The following is a 27,152-nucleotide window of genomic DNA, read 5'->3' on the forward strand; positions in this document are numbered from 1 at the left end:
AAGTAAGTAAGTAAATAAATAAATAAAAATTAAAGCAGCAAAAGAACAAGTACTAGGAACCAAATGATAGTACCTCCTCAAACCCATGTGATGAACAGTAAATTCCCAATACCATGGTATATGGAGATGAGACTGGGGAACTGGGAGACTCTAACAGGCTGAGCTCCCCATCCTTCTTATGAGCACACAGAAAGTAGCCATCTTAACATTAGGAAGCAGACCATCACCAGACACCAGACATTGCAGCACCTTGATCTTGGACTCCTTGGCTTCCAGAACCTTGAAGAATACATTTCTGTTGCTTAAGCCATAGGTCTATGGATTCTATTCCAGCAGCCCTGACCTAAGACAATGGGTCCCAGTGAGAATCACTTTGTTGCATCATTAATAAGTCCCTAGATCTGCTCACTTGCAACCCAGAACTTCTTCACTCTAATGATGGCTAATATCTATGCACATCTTTTATGAATAAAGCTCTTTGCAAAATAATGTCTCCTTATCAAAGTAGCTTCTCATAGCATCTTTCTGTTTGCTTTTATTGGTGCAGATACAAAGACCTGAGCCAATAGGTAAATATCAAAGAGCACATAGCTAGTCAATGGCAGAGGGTGTCTGGATCAGATGGGGGTGTTCATTCTCATAGTGGGACCACCTTCTGTACCAGAGATTGTGCTAACTTAGCAGTAGACTAGAAGCCATAGACTGTGGAAGTCACCTCCTTCAGGTTGTCAGCTGACATGGTAGTGAGAACCAGGGTCATAGGGGATAAGCAAGGTGCTAACTATGACCTTATCTTAGGTTCTGGGTAAAGCCACACAAGATCTTCCTGGAGTCCCACAAGTACATGGAGTCCTCTTGGATACGTTTGGACAGAGGCACAGAGGATGAATCTCACTGACCCCCATCTTCAGACGCCCATTAACTTCCTGTTCTTCCATTCCTGGTAAGAATGTTCTGAGAACAAAATATGGCCACTCCACCTTCTTTCTATAATAGCTGAAAGGCTATCAGAAGAGAACACTTGGTGTGACAGCTAACTATAGTGTAGCCATCACCATGGTGGGAAGTAGAGCAGGTGGGCAGCACAGTGATGTGTACAGGACTCCATCACCACCTGCACGGTGGTGCATCTCTGGCTGGGAAAGGACACTTAGAGGGACCAGTCCCCAAGCTGAGCCGCATAGCCTTTAGCCAAGCTGATGAGGGATGTAAGGAAGATGCTCAGGCAAGAGGCAACAGTAAGAATGAACAGAAGTGGGCTGGAAAGGTGGCTCAGCAATTGAGAGCCAAGTCACTCTAATTCCAGGTCCTGGAGGATTCAACGCCTTTGTGCTCCAGGGGCAGCTGCACTCACATGCATGTACCTCCTTCTGCCCTGTCCCATACACATAATTTAAAATGTCAAAGTTTTAGAAATGAATACAAGATGGAACTCACAGGAGTAAGGGAAAATGATCATGGTGACTATATGAGAGGTCCAGGTTACAATATGGCATAGGCATGGAGATCACAGGACCCAGGAAATCCAAAGGAATCTATACTCTGAGAAAGACTTTTACCTTTCTTTAGACTAGAGGAGTCAAGCACTCCTGGTTTGTATTTTGCTTTATATACATATTCTTTTTTGTTTATTTGGATTTTGGTGGGGTTTTTTTTGTTTGTTTTTTGTTTTGTTTTTGTTTTTTTTCTTTTGAGACAGGGTTTCTCTGTGTAGCCTTGGCTGTCCTGGACTCGCTTTGTAGACCAGGCTGGCCTCAAACTCACAGCAATCCACCAGCCTCTGCCTCCCCAGTGCTGGGATTAAAGGAGTGCACCACCATGCCCAGCACATATTCTACATTGTCAATATCTATACCTCTGCTCTAGCAACAGCTACATTTCTAATGTGGGGAAACATCACACACCCTCCACATCCCCAATGTTAGAATAATATAAAAGTGAGAAACCACAGCCTAGAGAGATGGAGAATGGGTAAGAGTGCTTGCTGTGAAAGCAAAAGGAAACCTCCCAGCATCTTCTTTTTTTTTTTTTTAAAGCCAGGCATGGATGTGTGTATCTGTAATTCCAGCATTAGATGGGCTGAGACAGACAGCCCCTGGGAACTGTATGTGTTGTTTTTGTTTTTTAAGACAGGGTTTTTCTGTGCAGCCTTGGTTGTCCTGGAACTCACTCTATAGAACAGGCTGGCCTTGAACTCACTGAGATCTGCCTGCCTCTGCCTCCAGGAGTTCTGGGATTAAAGGCATGCACCACCACCACCCCTGGCTGATCCTGGGAACTTTTTAGCTGAATGGTGAGCTTCAGGAGCAGTGAGAGACCCTGGCTATAAACAAACAAACAAACAAATGATGGAGGGTGATACACTCTAATGTTGTTCTCTGGCCTCCATATGTGCATTCATGGGTATAAACAGCTGCATGTACCCCTATCCAAATAACACACACACAGACACACACAAAGACAGAGAGACAGAGAGAGAGAGAGAGAGAGAGACAGACAGACAGAGAGAGAGAGAGACAGAGAGAGAGAGACAGAGAGAGAGAGAGACAGAGAGAGAGAGACAGAGAGAGAGACAGAGAGAGAGAGAGACAGAGAGAGAGAGAGAGAGAGAGAGACAGAGACAGAGACAGAGAGACAGAGACAGAGACAGAGAGAAAGAGAGAGAGAATATCCAAATTTGTAATTTTCCACCTAAAAGAATGTGCTGGAAAGGTACTCTAGTTCAGAGCAGAGGAGGCCACTTATTTAGCTATGGCTCTCACCACGTAGATCAGGGCCACTCGCAGCCCCTTTCACCATGGGACCCCAGTTATAAAGGTATATCCAATAATTATACAAATCAAACACTTACCAATAATAAATCATAAAAAGTTAACTCTAAAAACAAGTCCTTTATACAATTTTATCATTTATTAAAGATAAAAGCAAATAAACACACTAGTAAGATGGATATACCTATTTTTTAAAAAAACAATCCAACCAGAAGATATAATTTGGTACATGCTAAGAAACAATGGTAGGAAAATATTAAAGGTCTTTATTTTTCATAATTACACCCTTGTTTCTATAAAAGGAGAAAACTTTGCATGTAGAGCAAAACCACTGCAATTCCACTCTGAGCAGACATGCTGCAGGAAGCTTCCCTCAGCATCTCATGGCTGCACATGCTGTGTGCTCAAAACCGAGGATGCAACAAAGTCTCACAGTGTGACCTGTGCCAGTGCCATCGGGACCACCTATATTCATGATACATCTGATTCTGATTTAAATTTTGGTTGTTGCACATTCATAAATCTTTTATTGTCTCCAAATTGTTCAGGACCTCCACATTCAATTACAGGACCCCATAGATGGCCCACAGGCTAAGAAGCTTTGGTCTAAGGCACTGTGCCCTGAAACCACTGCCTGCACCTGTACGGGGGGTAGCTCTCTGATGAGCGCACAGCAATAAAGAAGCAAAACATGAACATCCCCAAATCCTCCTTTCTTATTTACCCACATGAGTGCTTCCAGTTTGGGGTGTAAAGAGGATTCTCACAAAGCCTTTGTGAATCTTAGTGAATAAATAGGAAGGTGAAGCATATTTGGTATTCAAATGAAAATGACAGAGTCTCTGCCGCAAAGGGTGGGCCCAGAATACCCAGCTGATTCCAGCTCCCTCTCTCAATCAGCCCTCACTCTAGATGTCTTTGACTCCTGCGGAAATAAAGGCAAGACAAGTGCAGACCGCTGGCCTGAGTACCTGGAGTGCAGGCAGCGTGTGGGGGATAAAAGCCCTCTTTCAGAAAGAAATAGTTCCCAGCCATTGCCCAATCACCTTTATTAGCATAACGTCTCATTGCCCATTTTGTAAAAACACTTTCTGAATCTATCTCAGGCAGAAATTGCTGCTACTAGGTAGGAAAAAAAAAGTCTGTAAAATTTAAAGCATGGGACATTTGTTCAAGGCTCCTGGGTAATGATGTCCCTTGATATATAATTCATGATCGCCTTCAAGCTTGGCCTACTTCTGACAAGAGATCATATATTTTGGAGAAGTCGAGAAGGGGGAGGGAAAAAAAAAGCCACTTTGAAATGGTTCTGCTGTGTTTTTGCTGTTCAAGCAAAGCCAGATGAGATTTTGGATCACTCTTTTGTAGCATAAGGGCTTCCCTTGAAAAGCTTTTATATTTTTTTCCCTCCTCCTTTAAATCGAAGAGGCAGCCAGACACTCAGTTTCAGTTTTATCTTCTGTAACACCGGATAAAAGATGAGGCTGGATCCATCTGTTAGCACACACAGACTGCAAACTGTGCCATAGCAGGCACACCCGCACACACATGAGCACACATTTTTGAAAGAAAAAAAAAAGAGGGGGGGGGAGTAAAGTTCCACACTTTAAAAAAATTTATTATCAGCCATCATACCCAATGCCGACCAGATAACAGCACTTTTATCCTTTTATGGGCAGATTCAGGAGGAAGCCAGCCTGCCTGTGTGCCTGCCACAAAGGCTCTTTCCCTGAGCTGCGACAGGATTGGGGATGCTGGGGGCTGGCCTCAGGCCAGACTGCACCCCCTCTTCCCCCGGTAATGCTGGGGTTCCAACCTCCAGAAATACTTGATGATGTCTTTGTGAGCCACTACCCACCATGTCCCAGTATTCCTGGCTGCTGAAGGACAGAGAGAAGCCAGGGCAGGTTCCTATTCTCTGCCACAGTGGCCTTTCTCCAGGGCCTGGTCTTCTAGGGAGAATGAGCAGGCAGTCTGCCTGGGCTGGGTTTTACAGAGGCAGAGTGAGGAGCCCCATCTGGTTGGCTGGCTGTTTGCTGGTTGTAATGGCACTGTCCACTGGTCGGGTGGTGCTGTGTGTTGCCCTCCCTGGTGCTTTGCTCACTAGTTCCTCACTGCTGCCCATACTGGAGAGAAGCAAACCAACAGAGTTCAGACCTGATGGGATCAGAATGGTCAGTCTCTCGGGCTCTAGGGTTGCCTTGTTAAAGTGGGCGGGGTGCAGGTGGAGAGTCTGGGAGGCACAGGGCTCCTTTGTTTCTTTAACAGAGAGATGATGTTAGTCACAGAGTTCCCCCCAAATAAAGATGCTTCGAGTCATTAATGAGATTTGATCTTGAAGCCGTAGGTTGGGTAGGAGATGGGGATGCAGTGATGAGGCAATGGCATGTAGTGACAGAGGCCAAGTGTACTGCGTTCTTAAGGGTAGTGTGGCTTCTGGGGGTGTGGGTGTGGGTGGGGTGTCTCAGAGCCCTGGCTCCACCTCATGGTTCTATGATGTGTTTCCCATTTGTCTCCAGCCCCTGACTCAGGACATCACTCCATCCTGGTGGCCTAGTGATCTCCTTCTCAAGGCAGCTAGAGTAACACTACTAATATTTAGACACCAGTGTTACCCGTCTGTGGTTCAAACTCAGGAACGATAGTCCTCCTCTCCCGCAAAAGCTCTCTGATGTCACCCGCTGCTTGTCTTTTGTTCTCTGGATTCTTCAAATCATTCAGTATGCGGACCCCTCTCTCTCTCTCTTCCTAGAACATATTACTTCCCCCAGATAAGAAATTCTTAGACCATCATCTAAAACGTCACCTTTTGGATGAGAAATGTCATTGTTTGCCCTCATTCTTCTGATGGGTTAAGAAGGAACAAGTGCTTCTATACTGCCTTTGCTGCGTCTCTCCGTGGTTGATGCCCTGGTGGACTAGACATAAGCGCACAGCATCCCGTTTCCAAGGATTTCCTCATTAAGTGCCTGGTCAAAATTCCAACCTCATCCTCAGAGTCTGGTTCTTCCCCCCCCCCCCCAGAACCTGCTCCTGGAGTGATGGGTCCCTCCAGCAACTCTCACCTGTGTGCTTTTGATCACATCTTCCCTCTGCGCCAAATATTCTTCATTCCATTAGACCTACTAAGTTCCCAGTGCTACTTACTCACCCTTCTTAATCCCTTTCATTTCTACTGCCATAGATTCTATTTATCTTACTGTTTGCCCTATACCAGCAGTTCTCAACCTGTGGCTCCTGACCCCTTGGGGGCGGGGTCACGTATCAGCTATCCTGCATACCAGATGTTTACAATATGATTCATAACAGAAGCACAGTCACAGTTATGAAGTAGCAATGAAACAACTTTATGGCTGGGGGGTCACTGCCACATGAGGTAGGTACTGTATTTATTCAGGGGTCACCGAGTTGAGAACCACTGCACCCAAGGGTGGAGGGATAGCGTTTATCTTTGTGTACTCACTCTAGCCTGATACCCAGGGGGTACTTAGCATGCATATCAGTTGTGAGTGGGTGAGTGAGCGAGCGAGTGAGTGAGTGAGTGAGTGAGTGAGTGAGTGAGTAGTGAGCAAGAGCCTGTAGGACTGGGGAGGTACAGTAGAGGAACTGAAGTCACACAAACAGGTAGAGGAGGCGAGGTGGAGTTACAGTGGAGAATGTGGTGAGGTCCAGGACATTAAAGGAAAAGGTCTGGTCCTGATTTTCATATTTACTAAACCCACAGAACCATCAGTAGGAGACACATGTGAGTCACCATCCTTTCTATAAGGTTTTCATCTCCTTGGTCCCTAAGGGACCCAAGTCTCTAATTGTCCTACAGCTAATGGCTATTCCTCCTCAGTCTACTGGGGTCAGCTGATTCCTTCTCCTTTTCCAAATTCTGAATGCTGGCACTCCCTGGAACCTTCAGCCTTTGTGTGCTCCACCAGGACACACTCTTTTGGTGGTCTTTCCTTAGTTTCCTTAGATATAAATATCATCTATATTTTGATAAATTCCAAATTTATCCATCCATCTTTGACCTGCCCCTTGTTCGTCATAACCAACAGTCCATGTGGAATCTACACTCAGATGTGTAACTCTAGCTCTAATAGCGGGAACTTCTCATCTTTCCTCCTACTTCTTCATCCAGGGATGTGCTCATTTCAGCTAATAGCAATTCCAGGCACTCAGGATCTCAGGACAAACACTGAGTCACCTACCTACTTATTTCATGACCCACATCCAATCATTCTGGAAATCCCATACCCTGACTCTCAGTCTAGCTAGAATATCCACTCACCAGATCCCTGCAGTTCCATCTTTATCCTCTGGTGGTGTGCTTTTTATACAACAGCCAGAGCCATAAGAACACCAAGATACCAACATGATCCTCCTGGTCCAGGCTGTCTAGTAGTCCCCCTTTGACATACTAAAATGGCCATACCCTCCTCCAAGCCTGTCTGACGTCACCCCCTGCTTTTCCTTTGTTCTGGAAGCTCTATTATTGGTTCCTTGCTGATACTCAAATCTATCAGTTACACTAACCTCCTTCCTTCCCCAAACACATTTCCTGCACCTAAGGATATGCTTACACCCCACACCTTTTTCAAATATCACTTTCTTACCTTTATGCTGAAAGTTATTATTACTCACACATCCTTCATTCCCTCTCTGTTCTCTCACATTTGGAACTCTAGTAAGCATGCTTTCTGGCCTCAGTTATGTTGGTCTTGTTCACCGTCACACCCTCAGTGCTCAGCTAATCACAATGTGTTAAAAGTGGCCTGTGGGTGAAGTGATGCAGGATGCTTGGTACCTCTCTCCTGCCAGGACCAGTTCCATGATGGAACTGTGTGTTCTGAGGCAGTTCTCAATCATGCTGACCTTCAAAGCACCCAAGCCATGAATCTCATCCCCTACCCCCACCCACTATGCCTGGCAGACTGCCTGACTACTAGCAATTACTTGACCTGCATTTGAAGACATAAAGTCAAGTTCATCTCCCTGCTGGCCCGACTGTGGTCAAGGGAACATCTTAACTCTTGAGGGCCAGCCTCTTGGGACTCTCCCACTGCTGTAGCTTATTGGGTCCTAGTGCTGTTATGCTGTGGAGTCAGCCCTTGGGCAATTACAATACCTACTTCTAACACATGATAGTTACCAGGCAAGTCCAAAAGTCCCTAACCTAAGGTCTTCTCCCTGCAGTGGATGAGCTGGGTCCTGGAAGAATCTGTCTTCACTGACAGAAGGATTTTTAAAGACCTTTTGAAACAGAGCCCATGTCCTGGCCTCAGATGACCATTTCTCCTGTGAACTGTCCCTGTTATGTCTTCCCGGGAGCTGAGGCACACCATGTCCCAGAGGCAGCTGTCCAAGGGCTGCTGTGCTTAACTACTGCTGTCCATCACAAGCCCCAACTCTGCTTCCTTCCCAGATGTTTGCAAAAAGGCTTGCCATTACCAAATTCAGAAGCATGATTAGGGGCTTTTGGGCTCTGATTAAAGTCAGGAATTAACTAGGCTCCAGAAGTAACTTCCTTGGAGGCCACACATAGATAATCATATGGAAGATGAGTCCGGCATCACTGTGTGTGCCTTCTCCTACCTTTGGGGGGTCTTTAATATGGAAGGGGGTCAATTATTGCTATGGGAAATAAGAAAGTAGAGCAGAAAAACAAATCAAGATGGGCACATCATACACACACACACACACACACACACACACACACACACACAGGAACATAATTCAGCTTCTTAGAGATCAGTAGCTCATTAAGAATAGCTCATAAAGATTTATCTAGCAAAGCAATTAACATCAAAATGAAAAAGGGTACGCTCTTATTTTTCACTGTAGTAGAAACCCAGAGAGAAAGAATAGTTGGAACATGATTACATTTTTTCATCTGAAAGTCATATTTCGATCGGACTTGCAGACGTTCCAGGGGAGCTGGCAGGCGAGCAGAGCAGATCCATGAGAACCAGAATCCTTTCACTTTTTGTTGCCAGCAATTTCATAACCACAGACAAAAATTACAAATGACTTAGGTTTGGCATTTGGGAGCCTCTGAGTGGGCAAACTCACCTCTTCTTGGTTTGCGTATTTACCCCGCAAACGTTTGCTAAGGTAAGCAAATAAATATCCTGAATGGGTGAAAAGGTGTGGCGTTTGGAACTACAGGTCTTAGCTCCAACTTGAGTGTTTCCTGGAAATTGGCGCATGCTCACATAGGCCAAATGAAGAATCTTAGGAATCTAGAGAAACCAGCCAGTACTAGGAGTTGATGGGGCTGTGGGGCAAACAAACTCAGGCCTCCGGATATGGCCAAGGCAGCCCCAGAAAAAAGATGACGCTTCCTCATGGTAAATGATACTTTTTAAAATGCTTTCCATCATAGTTAACTGTGCATATCAACTTGCCTGGGCCACAAGGATGTGTGTGTGTGTGTGTGTGTGTGTGATGAATCTTGAATCCACAGACAAAGTAAAGCAGAGTGGCCTCTCACACGTGGGTGGGCCTTCTCCAGTCTATTGGAGGCCTGAGTAGAAGAGCATGTAGAGAATATTCTGCTTCTGCCTTTAAACTAGGACATGGGGCTAATGCGTTTAGACTTGGACTAGAACAGGAAACCACACTGTGAGCTCTCCTGGTTCTTAGGCTTCCAGCTCCAGGCTGGGTCCAGACCGTCAGCCCTCCTGGCACTCCACTGTGCCAACTGCAGATCTTGGGACTTCTGGGTCTTTATAACTACCTAAATTAGTTCCATAAGAGCCTGCCCCCTCTCTTTCACTCACTCTCTCACTCTATCTTATCAGTGACATCATCATCTATCACCTATGTATCAATCATCTATTTAATCTATATCTCTGTACTTACAACTACACCTAGATCTAGATAAAATAATATACCAGGTAACAGAGAATTGCTAGTATGTTTTTTTTAAGCAGTGAAATTACACTGGCTACAGTCTTCCTTCCAAAACTATGTTTTGTAAGATTGATGTAGGTCTAGAATATTCTCTGAAGCCCAAAGCTGTCTACACTCTGGTTTTGTCATTGGTGAGCTGTCTGACGGCAGACAAGCATTTCAGTCACTCTCCCTCAGCTCTACTGCCTATAAAAGACTCTTTTACAAAATTATTTTAAAAAGATTTGAGCCAGCCCAGAGCTGAGCATACAAAGTTTCTTCTGTGTTGGTTTTCCTTCTCCTTGTTCAATACCCATCCTTTGCAGTCCTCCAGATGAGGGTCCAGCCTCCACCTCACCCCATGATCTCTTATGGTTGTATTAATTCTATCCCAGATACTATGCCCTCTTCTGCAGCTCCTTGAATTCACAAACCATATTCTCCCTGGTGAGGGAGGGTCTCTCTAATTTCTTTTTCCTCTTATTTTGTATGTTCTACATTTTCCCTTGAGATATTCATATGGTTCAACCTGGCCAACTTCTCTCATCTATCCAGTCATCAAACTATCTTCCTCGAATCACTTGTAAATGCTTTTCACTCCTACCTGCATTGTAACGCAATGTAAACATTGGAACAGACAGACCAACAAATAGATGATAGGCCAGGGGTTTTACTTTGAGGTAAACAACATTGTTGTTGGATCCACTGAATGAGAAGATAAATGAAGGACTGAACTAGGCGCAGTACCACAGTCCTGATACAACTACATGTGCTCAGAAGCATCAGGGGATAGCCATTCAGGTGTGGGAGAAGCAAGCAAGCTGTCCATGGGTAGAAGCTACCTACTGGAAGCCCAGGCTAAAGCAGCACCTGTTCTGTATATCAACATGTGTCTGGGAAAGGGGAGGGGACAATATCATGGGCCTCTCCTCGTCACCAACACCCTCCTGACAATCTTCTCAAGCTATATTACAGAGGTGTTTGTCAACATAAGTCCTCAGCCACATTGGCCCAGGCATCTGAGAGCTAAATTTCCCTAGTACCACGTAGAGGGCATCAGGCCCCTGACCACTGTCCTTACAAAGACAAGAACATGCATTATGGACTGGACACACTCAGCATTAAGGGTCACATCCTTTACCCTCCAGTTATCAGCTATGTGACCTATGTGATCTGTACATATATGAGATCCTTTTCTGTTCTCCACAAAATGGGGACAAGTGGTAATGTGATGTAATTCCCAAGATGATTATGAAGATCAAAGGTCACAATGTAGGATTCTCAGCACACCATGTCACTTTAGAGCCTGGTACTGAGTGTTCCCTCACTGATGTCAGCAGAAGTTAAACACACGTGATGTACAAATAAGACCTATAGTTTCTTAATGCTGAAGCACACTTGTACCAGTTTTCAATTTCTTATTTTGTTTGTTTGTTTTTTTTTGTCTTTATGATATCTAATAATCCTGGCAAAAGATGAGATGATGAAGGACATTTAAAAAATCTCTAGATGTTCAGGATATCAACTACATGTCCTAGAATTTCCACACACGCATAGACAGAAGAATTACATTTCATTGTTTGAAAGGTCACATTGTGGGTCACACTGGCCTCTTAAGATGTGAGTTAGAGCCAGGCAGTGGTGGCGCATGCCATTAATCCCAGCACTTGGAAGGCAGAGGCAGGTGGATTGCTGTGAGTTCGAGGCCACCCTGGTCTACAAAGTGAGTCCAGGATAGCCAAGGCTACACAGAGAAACCCTGCCTCAAAAAACAAAACAAAAAAAAATGTGAGTTAGTCAAGATCTTAGAGAGAAAAAGATTGACAGAGTGCCACCACCTCAGAGGCTATGTGATTGTGCTTCCAATGTGTGGATAGCCTAGAATGCTGAGCACTTGTCTACAGTTAACTCTCCCTGTCATTCTGTAAGTCTCATCTCCTGTGATGGCTCTTGGCATACCATGGCCCCTGAGTTGCACTTGGTGCTTGAGTCTCTGTAGACTATCATTGCCTGACCTTGGCCAGCAAGAGACTCAATCCAGAGGTCTATGACCAAGAGCGATAAAGTCTCTGTGAATTTCTTTTGTGCTTCAAATTATCCTCACTATAAGAAATACCCACAAACCACACAATACACACCCCCATCCCCAAATGTGCAGATTCCAAACACTCTGCATGGATGACCTCACTGAGTCCTCAAACACAAAAGAGCAATAGGCAATGCTGTCCTCGTTCCTCAGAAAGGAATAATGTAGCACAGTCACATTCAGGAATGTCTCAGGACTATTTAGAAAGAGAAAGAGAGAGAGAGAGTAGGGGAAGGTTGCCACAGGTAGATTTATCTTTGTGAGGAAAAGCTACTCAGGATAGAGAACTGTAAAGACACCCATAGTAGGCCTTCTGTTTCTGCCCTGGAGTCTTGGTGCAATGGTTTTCTTTCCTATAAGTTGAGGAGGTCACCACTGTACCTCAAGAAGACAGAGTAGAACTGTTACAGAACCAATACAGGAAAGAGGTAGCAAGCATCATAAGCATTCAGGACAGCCCCAAAGAAAGATGCTTCAATGGTCAAAAGTATTATGTGATTACTATCCTGTCAAAGACATTGATCATCACGATGCTGGGACCCTCAGTTATGATATAGCAGTAATACTCTTTGAGATGATGATGAATTCTAACATAGGGCAAAACTGGGTTTTTGCTTTAATTTAAGGCATAAGTTGATAAATATGTGGATCTTTCTATCACCGCTGACAAATGTGTACTGTCAAATTTTCTAATCACAAGTAGATTGTAGTGAGTGTAGTTACATAGTCATCCCTCGGCATCTACTGGAGATGTCTTTCCCCCAGACATCCAAATCCCCAGATGTTCAAATCCTTCTACAAAATAGCTTAATAGTTACACATCACCTGCACATGTGTTTTCTATTACTTTAAATCACCTCCTATAATACCCTACTCAATGCAAATGCTATCTAAATCACTTCATAATGCATTGCTTAGGAAATAATGACAAAGACAAACACAAGTGCACATTCAGCACTGTCAGCTCCCCAGGCCTAACAGTCACACTGATGTGGGGTACATCAGCTGGAATGCAAGCTATTTTCAAATGCTTTCTACTGTGGCAAGTGTAGTGCAGCATGTGAGTCTGTAGATATAGAGGACCAACTGTGTTTGATTTTCTTGGGTTTCTAGAATATTGGAGCAACCATGATCTCATGGATTTATTTGGAACAATTTGTGTGTATTGACCACTTACTATTTACCAGGCAGAATGCAAAGCTGGCTTCTCAGATGGAAGGGTCAATAGCCCAGTTTCCTCCGTCATGGAGCTTCTATAATCTAGAGATTTCCCTAAAAAAAAATGCTGACATCAGATACACACTCCATTCCTTGCATGCCATTAAGATACTGTTCACACCTTATATAATAGGTGTACTGTGTGGGGGTTAGTCTACACTATTTTCCCAACTCCAAAAGGTCACACAGCCTTACTGGCTGCCATGTGACTTGCATGTGCCACCTACTCTTCCATGGGAGGATATCAACTAATAGAACACTCAATCATTTGCTGTGCTGTGCAAATGGAAGGTGAGTAGCACAGAGAATGCATCCCAGCAAAAGCCTCTGCAGCCTTCTCAAACTGGTGCTGTTTTTCTCACCCTCATCTCCTTGCACAGAGCCCCCCTTGGCACATTGCAGAAAACATCTTGTCCTTCACCCCAGATCCCAGATATAATAAGTGTGGAAAAAACCACAGAAGCCCACTCACAGCCTCTGACATGGAACCTAAGTGGGATAACTATTGCTATCAACTCACTGGGATGAAGGTCTGACTTCTTACCTCAGCAAAACTGATTGCTACACAATATTTCCCCAACTCATTTTGTGTTTACAACCATTATAATGGATCAGATAAGAGAACTATGACCATAACGGTTTCATTGGTCTTTGGGACGTTTCCTAGTGCCAGAAACAGTCTAGCAAGAGAACAAGAGGCAGCCAGGCAGGGTGGCGCATGCCTTTAATCCCAGCACTTGGGAGGCAGAGGCTGGCGGATCACTGTGAGTTCGAGGCCAGCCTGGTCTACAAAGTGAGTTCAGGGCAGCTAAGGTTACACAAAGAAACCCTGTCTCAAAAAACCATAACAAACTATAGTATGTATGTGTATATATATACATACATACATACATACATATATATATAGAGAGAGGGGGTGTGGGGTGGGCTCATGTAGCTAAAGACACCCGAATAAAAACTACGTGATGGGCAGGCTCCTCATCTCTCACTCCCAATGCTGAATGGTGCCGTGTGGTCACACTGACCAGAGGGAAGTTGCTCCTCTGTAGCCCTGTGAAACCTTCCTGATCTCAGGATGAGGAGTGGTCTAAGACTCCTTGACAAAAATTCCCAGAATGCCCACCACATGCCTGGAATGGGAATGGAGAATGCTAACAGACGGTGGGTGTGTGATGTCAGCAGGACAGAGTGTTGACCTCTGAGCCTCCTCCAGGAGGTGCTTATTCAGGACAGAAGCTCACAGGCTCTGGCTGACTCCAGTGACTAATGCAATGTTCTTGTTCCTGTTGTTGCTTCAAAACTTACTGTTCTTTTTCTTTCATTCTTCTTCCTTCCTTCCTTTCTTTTTCTTTTTTTATTCTCCTTTCCCTTTTACTTTCAATTAAAAAAGAAGAAGAAGAAGAAAAACCTATTCAACAACGCGGGTGAGCCAGCTTGATCATCAGTTTAGACACACTTCCCCCTGGCTCCAGGCTTCGCACTCTAGCCTGAGGGCAGACAGGAAAGGCACTCTGCAGCAGTTGAGCCCTCTGCTAGCAAGCCTGCTTCTCAACAGCTATTTCTGGGGGCACTGGCACCTTGCTCGTGGTTTCCCACCACAATTCACATCGCTGGTTTTCAATGCTAACCGAGGCTAGGCTGAATTTTGACACCACCCTCCCCTTTTGCCCACAGAGGATGTTTCCATGCAGTACCAGGCCCAACTCCTCTAAGCATTCCCCCCTTGCCCCCCATTACTACAACAGCAACTAAAGAAAATAATCACCTCCTGGTCGTCAGCTAAGAGCGCCCATGTGTATGTTATTAAAGCATTACATTCAGCTACAGAGACCAAATACTAATATAAATCAGGAAAAGTAGTTCTGAAGGCTGGAAGGAAGCCCAAACAGGCAGCTGGAGACATACCAAGAGGAGCAAAGTTGACACAAATCGAGTTCTGAACAAATGTTAGGACTTCATCTCAACGCAGGCATCACATAGTGAACAGAGGTCCCTGATAGGCATGTGATTCACACACTGCAGTTTGCACAGAACTCTAATCTGTGTCAAAGCTCGTTTGTTCTGGTAAAACACCCTCCAGAGGGAGGAAAGCAGGACAGAGATCAACCCCATTGGAGCATGGGGAGAGAAAAGCCCATACAATATCCTTGACAGACATGGAACTAACTCTATGTTCTTTAATATCAGGTACCCAAAATGGTTTTGTTGTTGCTGTTGTTGTTTTTAACATCTTCAAAAGCTTAGAATGTGTGTTTGAATCAGACAACTTATCACAAGTGTTAGCGCTTGGAAGAATTTAGTCTCCATACCCAAGGCTTCTTTGAGATCTATTTTACTGTGTGTGTGTGTGTGTGTGTGTGTGTGTGTGTGTGTGTGTGTGTGTATGTGTGTGTGTGTGTGTGACAGGTATGTATAACTGCCTGCAGATGCCTAGAGAACAGAAAAAGACATGGTGTGTGTGAGTGTAAGTGTGTGTGTGTGTGTGTGTGTGTGTGTCTGTGTAATCCGTGGATCTGGAGCAACAGGCAGTTGTGAGCCACCTAACATGTTTGCTGGGAACCACCCTTTGGATCATCTGCTGAAAGTGTATGCTTTTAACCACTGAGCCATCTCTCTGGCTTCCCACCCAGGTGCATGTACAGTCAGTTCATCCCTCAAAAATGGCTATTTAACTAAAAATAAAATAAAATGAAGGCAACTCTCAGTGTTTTCCCTTTATATTATATTTAAGCAAACCTTCCACCTGTGACCCACCAGTAAAAAAGAATTACTTTCTCTCTAACACACTTGAGTGAGTACCATTTTACACTTATGGCATACACACTGTTAAAATTTTAACCTGAAAGTGTACCCCACATATGTTCACGTTTCAAAGGCTTGGTCCTCAGCAGATGGTACCATTTGGGGGGGGGGCAGGGGGAGGAGGTGAGGGAAACTGTGAAAGTTATGGCCTATTTCAAGAAGATGGATCACTGGGGACCAGTCCTTGGGTGTCTGAACAGCCTCATCCATGTGCTGTCATTGCCCCCGTGAACTGAGCTGCTATGTTGTGCCTTCCCCTATGACAAACCAAAGCCCTCTGAAATATAAGCCAACAGAAACCATTCCTCACTTGTCTTTGTCGCAAGATTATAATAACTGATACACAAACATGTAAGTTCATACATATGCGCGCGCGCGCGCACACACACACACACACACACACACACACACACACACACACAGAGTTTGGTCGAAATCCCAAGTTCATCATTCCTCTGTATAAACATCCTAATGGCCTCCCCAGAACTTCCTGTCTTCTCTCTCTTCAGTTCCCACTCACTATCTTCGAACAGGCTTACACTGGCAAAGGCTACTAGGGGCCTCTTTCTGCCCTAAGGGAGGCAAGTTTCGGATTGGGAGGCGCAGGAAGGCGAAGCAGGCAGTGTAGAGGTCCCCTGCCCTCGTGGTGTTCTTCACAGCCCTCTTCTCTCCGCCACAGCTCACCTGCATCCCTCCCTGTTGCTTGCCACCCGAGAATAAACTCAAACCTCTTACACAAGAGGAGTGCCCTGCTCTGTGAGACGAAGGGTCCCTTCATCAGAGGTTTTTTTTTTTTTTTTTTCTGAATGGGAAGCCTGGATGAAATCCTAGCACACTTCAGGGTGTCTGGAGAGCTTTCTGGGTCCAGCCCTGCAGTCACACTTTAAAAACACCGGTCCCCAGCTGTGAATCCTTGGGGGCTTGTCCTCATCCTCAGGACTCCAATTAAGAGTCTCCCCTCCAGTACTTTCACTTCCAGATTTTCCTGGCACTTCATTCATTCTACTGCAGTCCTGCCCAATACTTTTTTTTTTTTTTTTTTTTTTTTAGCAGAAATCTAGCCAAGTGGGCTGTGGAGCCAGCGCACCACCAAAACGCCCATGTTTCGAATCATCTTTAACTAGGGCTTTTGGCTTTGAAAAAAGGAAGACGCAGATGTACTCACAATAGCTGAACTCTCCCCCTGCTCCAGGCCTCCTGGGGTGTGCTAGAGATGTGATTACAAACCAGCCCAGGCTTGCCCTCTGGGCCCAACAGTCTAGTGTCAGACATACCAATGAGACAGAGACAGTAAATATGAAGTCTCCCTTCTCAGTTAGAGGGAGTCAGGAGGTACTAAAATCCCAGGCTGGCTGGCAACCTCATCACCTGAAGCCCAGCACGTTCACTCAGCTATGGTGACCATCAGGCTGGGAACACTGTGTCCTTGCTTTGTTATTCGATGAGGCTCAAAGAGGACAACAGCTTCCCATGACTATCTACATGAGGTTCATTTTCTCACTTCCTTCAGGTCTTCACACAGTCCCCACCTTCTGGTGAGGCCTTCCCTGACCATCTTGCTCAAAATAGTGACTACACTTACTTACTTCCTCTTAGCCAAGCCTCACCCTCAAGGCCGGCAGTTCTCAACCTGTGAGTTGTGACCCCTTTGAGGGGGGGAGTGGAATGACTCTTTCACAAGGGGTCGTGTGTCAGATATCCTGCATATCAGATATTTCCATTATGATTCACAACAGGAGCAAAATTACAGTTAGGAACCGGCAACGGAAGTAATTTTATGGTGGAGGGTCACAACATGAGCAACTGTAGCACTGAAGCATCTCGAAGGATGTGGACCACTGCTCTATACTCATCTCAGCTTCACTTTTCTTCTGGAATTTACTACCCTTATTTTACTTACTTATGTGCCATGGCGCATCTTTCCCCATCAGAATATAATCATACTTGTGAAGCCAGGGAGTTTTATCTGCCTGGTCACTGCTTAAGCCCCAAAAAAGTACTTGATTATGGATACTCAAGCGCATAGATGAATGGATGGATGAATTTGGTGGGGAATAGGGAAGGTTTTCAGAAGAAAGGTCTATTAGAGGTGAGTGCCCAAGGATCTGTTGCAGTAAAGACTACCTTGGAAAGAGGATGCAACTCATGTGATTTGGGGAAAATCATATTCCACTTTTTAGTTCTGTCATATGAAGCTAATACAAAATAAATGCAAGTCTATGATTGATGACCCATAAAACTAAAAAAAAAAAAAAAAAAAAAAAAGAGTTTCCAACAGTAAGAAATTAAACCAACCACAATGCAGGCTGATGCAACATGGGAAGAGCCAAAAGGAAGCCGTCTTTCTCCACAACCAGGAGTCTGAGTTTTAACCACAGAAAGACAATGGGGAAGCCCAGTACAGTGAGGGTGGGACAAAATACCAGATAATCCCTGACCTGTGCTCTGTGACTGGCTCCTGCATAAAACGATCTGCCTTAGGGTGGGTAAGTGCAACATTCTGTCTAAGTTTTGCTCTCTCAATAATGAGCACCCAGCATCTTCTCCCATTGCTTGACACATGTGAAAGTTTCCAGAGCAGCGTCTGGCACTTTGGAAGCACATGGCAAACAGAAGATACTACTTGCATGAAATTTACATACATTAAGGTGGGGGGGGGGGCATGAAGCTCCATTTGGGAAAAAGGCAAAGGGATCAAGCTGGGCTTCTATTTTTCTGAAGCATGAGACTAGTTGTGGACAGAAAATGGGATTTTTGTTTGCTGCAAAAACAAACAAACAAACAAACACCAAAAGTTGTGTGGTAGGGGAATGCAGACAATATTCAGAGACAGAAAGACTGTACCCTAATTATACTCCCCACTTTGGGTCCTATGTCTTCACGTGATTACAGGAAAACAAAAAGTGTTCTTAGTCTCCGTGCGTGCATGCGTGTGTGTGTGTGTGGTTTTTCAAGACAGGGTTTCTCTGTGTAGCCGTAGCTGTCCTGGACTCATTTTGTAGAACAGGCTGGCCTCCAACTCACAGAGATCCACCTGCCTCTGCCTCCCAAATGCTGGGATTAAAGGAGTGTGCCACCACCACCCAGCCTGGCTTGAGGCTTGATTCTTAAGAAAGGAATAAAGAAGCACCCTGCAAGTATCTGTTGCTTGGGAAGTATATACAAAAGACTTCCAGCAAGATAATTAACACCTATTAACAGCTAAATGTTTGCTGAAGACCATAACTCATTTTAACTAATACAGTAGAAGATGTAAGAATTCTTTGAAAACTTAGGGACCAACTTAGGTCTAGGTAACCTAAAAAGTATTGGTTAGAAAAAACAACTCACATATATGCACTATAGAGCAGCAAACACACCGTAGCTCTCTTATTTTATATGAGCTATTCAAGCCAGGTGCTGCATTTGAGGTTTACCAGATAAATTTACAAAACTCACTACCTTACTGGTAGGCTACAGTAAGACAGTGTGAGGAGGAAAGGAAAAGAGAGAGGAGGAGAGGGGAGGTGAAGGGCTCCGGCACACAGAGGGTTAAAGTGGGGAGCAAGCAGGACTTATGTATATAATGTGGTATATCCGTGTTAGTATGTTCACACTCATCCCCACATTCACATCCAGAGGGAACCCCAACTTAGACTCTGCACCAAAAGACTCTCCACAAGAATAACCTCAGGCTAGATCTTATTCTTCCCCCCTGCTCCCCCATCGACCCATCTCAGGAGCATCTCATTAACGGCCACCAGCTCAGGGAACAGAACTGTGTAGCTCGGCTCATCCTTTCGTCTGTTCTCTCTCTTTCCCGGCTAGTCCCAGGCTGTTACCAGCCCTAGCCCAGCTGGTGTGACCTGTGAGAACACGCAGAAAGAAGGCAACTCAACTGTTTCTCCTCTGAGAACCTCCTTTCACCTCCTTCCCACTTCCACCAGCAGACTACGTTAAACAAAATGGAGTACATGCTTAGTCCTGTATTCTTTTAAAACCTGTATTCAAGTTTCTTTTTTTTTTTTAAAGCCATATTCATTTGTCTTGAATTTTTAAAAATACATTGAGAATGAATTTTTACCTTGGTTCTGTTTCTGAAGCAGAAGAGTTAGAAAGTTCTCCCAGGGGGGCCTGATGTAGTTACACTCTGCCACTTACTTTCAGCTTTGCCTTTTTCTGTGGTTACTGGTGCCTGCAAGGTCCCAGAAGGTGCAGGAGCTCTTGAGAAGCCAGTTTCTTTCATGAACCACACAAAAACAAGGGTTGGCTTGAGCCAAAGCCATGTCTATAAAGCCTAGAAGAGCCAGGCCTGGAGCAACTCTGCCCGACTTCTGAAAGAAAACACGAGTGTCCCTATCATGTGCACTCCACACACACACCGCAATGTGTAGTCCTATGTTCACATCCAGCATACACAAAGCACGCCCATGCAGTACATCCATACTCTCACCTCACATACATTCACACGCCTATAACATGGCATGTACACTCATAGCATGCACACACAGCATGATGCAGAACAACACACACAAACCAGATAGATTACACACTTACATCCACAAGCAACGCACACACAGACTCATTCTGCACATTTGATCTTCTCTCAAACATATACTGGCTACACACTTACACACCTCCCACATATACCACATTATATGAACACACCAGGCCTGGTGAGAGTGCTCAGGGGGTTAAAGTTCTTGCTGGCGAACCTAATGGCATTGTTTGGTCCCTGGAACTTATGTTGTGAAGGGCGAGAAACAATTCCCACATGTTCCCCTCTCAACTTCATCACCCAAGTGTCACAGCACGCATGCACGCATGTGTGTGTGTGTACACACACACTAAATAAGTAGATAATAAATAGATTTGTATATGAGTAACACATACACATACTCTCTCACACACTAAATAAGTAAATATTAAATAGATTTGTATAACACACACACACACACACACACACACACACACACACACACACACACAGGCTTTTATAACAGGAAAAGCCCAATACTCTACAGTTGTACTCTGAGGTGGGCCTTACTTAGAGTTCCCATGAGATTCTGACAGTCTGTATCCGTCAAAGGCTTTGACGGCCCAGGACCCTACTGTCATTTCTGCCCTGTAGAAACTCCCTGCTTTGTTAAAGCGCCCATCCTGTCACAGTTGCTGCAGAGAGAGAATCTCCTCTGGATGGTCAGGGGAGGTCCCCAAAGAACGTAGAACTACAACATGTCACACCTAGTGGATCCTGGAATAAGGTTCAACTTTCAAGACAGCGAAGTTAGAATTATGACACATACTAAACGTAAACTCAGAGAAAGACAGCATAAAAAAGAAAGTATAAACTCAAAAGACAGCGAAAGAAAGAGAAGGGATGAGGAGTTTCTTGAGCATTGCTTATACATTTCCCCCCGAAATGTTCCCATTTTAATACCTGGTCCACACAAAGAAGCTGACTGTAAGAATGGATTCTGCATCCTTCCATTTTTCTGAGAAGACCTAGCCCTGATCCTCTGCTCCCCAAGAGAGACTGTTCCATCCCTCTTTGACACCACAATGCTCAGTGTGTTCTCGACTTATTACAGAGAGCCTCGCAATCACTGACAATGGCCAAATCAGGGCTGTGGTCACTATCTTCTTGGTCCATCAGCCAGCAAGTCCTTGATAGTACTGTCCCTAGGAATGACAGTGGAGGTTCCAGGGACAAACTGCATCAGGAACACAGCAATTGACCACATGGAGAGATCACTGTTAAGAGAGAAGTAAAGGAAAGTTCCAGAAGAAACTAAGAATACACAGGAGGTCTTCTTGTGTCCTGCTAAGTCTGCATGAACTGAATGCAGGCCATAGGAGGCCACCAGCAGGCAGTCAGTGCAGTCCCCTTTTCACTCTTATTCCTGTCCTCAGGGACTCTGGCTCAAGGAAAGACAAAGGCGTTCACTTAAACATAGAAAAAGGCACGTCCAAGGTCACTCAGTAATTCAAGAGCAAGCCCAAACGGAGAGCCAAGATCTTCTCACGCTCTGCTTAGGGGCTTCTCACTTCCCCAAGCTCCCTCTTCAAGCCTGGTTCCTCACAAGGCTAAAACGATGAGTCAGACTGAAAAAGTCCCTTCTATCTTCCCCTAATGCCACACTTGGTTAAAAACAACATCAACAACAACAAGATTCCAACTCATTTTTACTCACTGGGAAACTGCTTTGTCCTTGAGAAACTCTTGGGAGCAAATTATTGTTAAAGTTTTATTCTTAACAATATGTTTGTGTAGTGCATTCTAATTAAAGCAAAAAAAAAAAAAAGTATTAAAGTGGCAGCTGATACTTTTGATTAGAATGGAATGAATCATGTGACCATTCTATCTGTTCTAGTTTGCTTTCTATTGTTGTGATAAACACCATGACCTAAGGCAACCATGGAAGCTACCTGCTATGGTATGCTATGTCACAATCATAACCCATCACTAAGGGAAGTCAGGGGCAGGAACTCAAGGCAGGAACCAGGAGGCAGGAACTGAAGCAGAGACTATAAAGGAACACTGCTTATGCGATTGTTCAGCCTGTGCCCTTGCACCACTCACCACCAGCCCTGGGGTGGCACTGCGCACAGGGAGTAGGCCTTCCAACACACCAATCTTTAATTAAAATGCCCTACAGATTGGCCTACCTTGCCAATCTGATGGAGGCATTTTCTCAACTGAGATTCTCTATTCCTGGATGACCCTCTTCCCACACGACACTAGCTTGGGTCACGATGCCAATAACCCAACCAGTGCGCCACCTCTCTCCAAAGGTTGAAGGCTGCATTGTTCTAACCCTAGCAAACTGTGAGCTCCTATAGGCATTTTGTAATAAAAGCCCATCAGGTCTCAGTGAACTGCTTTTCTCAGACCAGATGTGCCTCTAAATTCAGAGTTCTCTATACTTCAGAAAGGAACAAAGCACATAACCACCTATTACGTGTACCCCCTGGAGGGTCTGAAGCACTCATCTTTCTGCTGAAAAACTCATTTATCCCAAGTGAGACAAATAAGAGTTATAAATAGGCTCACATAAAATTGGGCTACCTTTTACTTCCAAAAGAGTGATAGAAACATAATTCCACCTTTAGAGCTTTTTAGATTTCTGAACTCAACAATAAGAGGATGTGGATATATCAGAGAATTGCTTTTGACCCTATTTATTACTTGTGAAGGTATTCAAGAGCCTGGGTTTGAAATCTCAAAACACACACACACACACACACACACACACACACACACACACACACACACACACACACACACAGGAATGAGCAAGGAGATTGATAACAGACATGCACAGACTGATGTTCGGTTTTTCTTGTTAGGATCCAGCTATGGAACAAAAAAGACTCATAGGCTACAGCCAGGAGACACTAGGCCGGGACTTTTCAGGGGAGATTCAGCGATGGGTTGTCAGAGAAAAGGGGGGAAGTTTTGTGGTAGTTCACATCAGAACACCAAAGAGGAAGAAGCTACAGGAGCAGCCAAAACTTTTCAAACAGATTCTATTCAAAGCCCAAGCAAAAAGGGAGCCTGATAAATATTTAATCCACACATCCCTCATACTATCCACGAGACACAAACACCATCAACTGCCATGCACAAACTGGAAAACTTCACAAACTGAAGGAATTTGGCCGTGGAAAATGCCAAGATTCCAGCTCATATCTGACTGCTTCAAAGAAGCTCAAAGACTCCCAGGTACACGCCATTACTCTGGATTTCAGACTTGTAGAGTGAGTCTGTCTGCCTGCCTGCCCCTCCTCTCATATACATGTATGTATATGTATATCACTGTCTCTCTCCTCCTCACACTCATCTATCTTTTCTCTTCACTCCTTTCTCCTCTGTATGTCTCCTATTCTAATATCTCCTATTCACCCACCCATCTACTCATCCATCTATCCACCCATCCATCCATCCAACCATCCACTCATTTATCCACCTACCCATCCATCCTCCCATCCACCCATCCATCTGTCCACCCATCCACCTATCCTCCCTCCATCCACCCATCCATCCGTCCATCCATCCATCCACCTACCCATCCATCCACCCACCCCCACCCATCCATCCACCTATCCATCCATTCATCCATCCACACACCATTCCATACACCTACCATGCATCCACCCACCCATCTATCCATCTATCCATCCATCCATCTACCCTTCCACCCATCCATCCACCCATCTATCCATCCATCTACCCATCCACCTATCCTCCATTGATCCACCCACCCATCCATCCATCCATCCACCCACCTATCATCCATCCATCAATCCATCCATCCTTTGCTCAAACTAGGACAAAGAAAGATACAAGAGGTATTCATGCACAACTGACTCTATCATTCTGTAAACTGAGAACATAGTGCTATTGTATTCCCAGGGTTGCCAGCTGTCCCAGGGAAGAGTATAAAAAATACATTGCATAGCACCTGCCTCAACTGGGAGGGACCCACCACTGCTAGGTTCAGGCTCAGCTCATTACTATCAGATCACATCCTTTGACAAAGCAGGCTGAGCAAAGGATACCCTGAAAGACATCAGTCAGGCACAGGAAAATGTTTAACACAAGCTTGATTTTATTTGATTTATTTCAGTTTTAAAGTATGGATGTCTCTGGTTAACATGGAATTGCTATCTTTTTGAAATGCATATTTTACCAAGACACTTGCTTATGAGTACCACATTCCTCACGTATGTGTGGCTCTTACTTACACAGATGGTATAGATGGGTGATGGAGAGAAAATGACTGTGAAAAGCATTTTACATAGGAGCAGACATCATCTAGGCCATCTTCCTAGTGGAGGAACATTATGGAAGCTCCTATAAATACCTCTGGATGGCAGCTTCTCCAGCCACAAGGCAGAGTTAATATCTGTTGCACATGATCTTCAGAACTTTGCCCCAGATAGTTATCAAATGCTTGCTACTGTCTTTACTGACAAGACCTTCTCTAGTTCCATAAATGCTGCTGTCCACATAGCACCAAAGGCAGTAGAAGACTCAAACATAAAACAAGATAAAATTTAAAAAATGACAACTTGTCAAAGCTGAAGTTACACGTGAGTGAGGAGATGGTGTGGACGTAAGATTTGTGTTGTTTTCGGACTCTCTCTCCATTCATGCCCCTGTGCACAGCATGCTGTCTCTCCACTTCAGCTGACTTGGATTGAGCTGCTTTGCTGCTCCTGCGTGGACTAAGACCTAGTTGCCAATGGCTCTGAGAAGAAGGCCTTGGGATAAATATATTGTTCAATGTGCCTCATGGGCATTTTAATTTAGTTTAAAAGGTGAGACAAGCACCCCTGCCCCCTCCAAAAAATGGGGGGGGGGGCAGGAAGGAAGGAAGGAAAGAAAAAAAAGGTTTTAAGGACATTAATTCAAAGTAGAAGATGGTTGTAGGTGGCAAGCACCTGTGAGTCCAGCCCCCGTCTCTGCTTACCTTAATGGAAGTTATAGAATAAGGTATTAGCTCTGTTCCACCTTCCCTGGCTTTCTGCTCTCATTAGCTTTGACTTTCAATCATTTGGCAGGGGGGTAGAGAGGCTGGTGGCGCTCAGTCAGAAAATGGCTCCCTTCCTGGGAGGGAGCAGCGTTTCCCTGGTCTCTAAAAGGAGTTCCCAGCAGTACTTTCAACTCTGCCTAGCCCCAGCTGTCTCTCAACAAGCTGGCTCACTAAAGCTGCCAGGACTCCCTTTTCCACAGGTGACTGGGTAAAATAACCCAAAGGGTTTTGAAGATCATCAGACTAGATGTGGAAAAGTCCTTTCAAGTCATCAAAATCTTCCTGTTTTATAAACAGAGAAACTGGGGCCCACCAGCTTGCTCCTCCCTTATTCCCAGAAGTCAGGCTGGGTGTTGAGAGTTGTGCACAGCTGTTAATCCTGGGCACACGCTTTTATGTCCCAGCATTCTAGTGGGAACTGGGGTGCCCTCAGATGACACGTAAATACAAGAGGAGAAGGGGTTTAGTTGCATCGTTTTTCCTGCTCCTCTAGCTAGCTGTTTCATGACTCTGGCCATGCTTAGGGAGGTGCTTCCTCAGTTGCTCCCCATTTGGAGTGAGGGCTACCTGAGGGCAGGGATGATGCCACACTGATCCTTACACTCTTAACGCAGTGCAGGCAAAGGGCACAAGGCCGCATGCTATGCATTTGTTCTATGAATGAATGATCCCACTTCTATGGTTGATCTATCATAAAAGTGCAATTAAACTCTTTGGGGGCACTCTCTATTTCCCAGTTTCATTTTAAAAATCTAATTATCTATGCCATGCAGAATTTTTATTAGAAAGTGAAGTCATTAAATAAGCAGACACCAGACTCAGGCCCTGAGATAATTGCAACTAGATCCGCATCTGTCTGCGGTGCTCAGCTGGGCCTGATGAGCAGACTGCTGGGAAGCTTGGTCCCTGTCTTCAACACTTGGGGCAGCAGGGCTCCTGAGGAAATGCTGGGCTTCCACCTTACCTAGGGAAGGCTAGGGAACAGCTCAAACCAGGTCTCATGCTCATCTTCCTGGACATGAGCTGCACTGGCAGGGCAGACCCACATCAGCTCTGTCTCTGAAAAGCTTCCTGCCCTCATGCCTGCCACCAACAATTCGAACTCTTTTGTATGTCCTGTCTCAGTATCTACGACTCAGGGAAACACTTGTGATGTTTTCCGTTCATATGCTCAATGATAAAATCCTGGGCTGCCCAAAGATTCAGGTTCTTTTAATGACAAACCAACAACCCAATTCTTGTGCTAACAAAACCACTTGGAATTTCACCAGCCATTTTTTCCTAACTAAGACATGCACCGTCCTCCTCTGTTCATCTCCTGCAGAAAGAAATCTGTAGCCTGCTGCAGAAAGCCTTGTTAATGCTGCACTGAGAGCAAAGCCCTAATAAACTCTCTAAATATTTACTATGAGTCTGAGTTACCACAGCACTGACCAGTTACACCCTTACTAAAATCCACTCAAATTCTCCAAACACACTTATTTTAGGTCACTGACATACCAGCCAAGGAAATGACAAGATTGTATGCCATGGCACAAAGAGTAAGCAGGACCTAGTTTTAAATTCTGGGCCTGCCACTTAGTAGTGGAAGTGATTTTACCTCCTCCCCTCATTTCTTTACATGCAGAATAGAGACAAGCAAATGTGTGTACATGTGTATTCTTGGTGTAAAAACAAATAAGGGGGTAGGTCCAGGATTTTTTTTTTTAAGCAAACATTTATTTTCAAGGATTCTCAGAGATAGAATGCATTCCTGCAACTCTGGAAGTGTGTTTCCATTTGAAAAGGTGTAAGAGACTGGCATTTGTACTGGTGGTAGAGAACATGGCTTATCTGGTGAGAGATAACCAGAAGATTAAATAGCGGACTCTG

The 27,152-nt window shown here is 44.7% G+C and overlaps 1 protein-coding gene across 4 annotated transcripts in view; it reads right to left on the minus strand.

Moving 5' to 3' along the window:
- Positions 1-27,152, minus strand: part of CYRIA (CYFIP related Rac1 interactor A) — a 108,378-nt gene that overhangs the window by 77,572 nt on the left and 3,654 nt on the right. The window contains exon 2 of one of the 4 annotated variants that reach the window (XM_084793017.1): positions 12,927-13,014. The exons of 2 other annotated variants lie outside the window; for them this stretch is intronic. The gene's annotated coding sequence lies outside the window, so the exon portion shown is untranslated. Of the gene's footprint in view, positions 1-12,919; positions 13,015-27,152 lie in introns of all 4 variants that reach the window. One more of the 4 variants, XM_084793016.1, reaches the window with a different exon arrangement.

Source organism: Acomys minous (assembly GCF_964271855.1).
Source record: "Acomys minous genome assembly, chromosome: 8".
Taxonomy (NCBI): Eukaryota; Metazoa; Chordata; class Mammalia; order Rodentia; family Muridae; genus Acomys; species Acomys minous.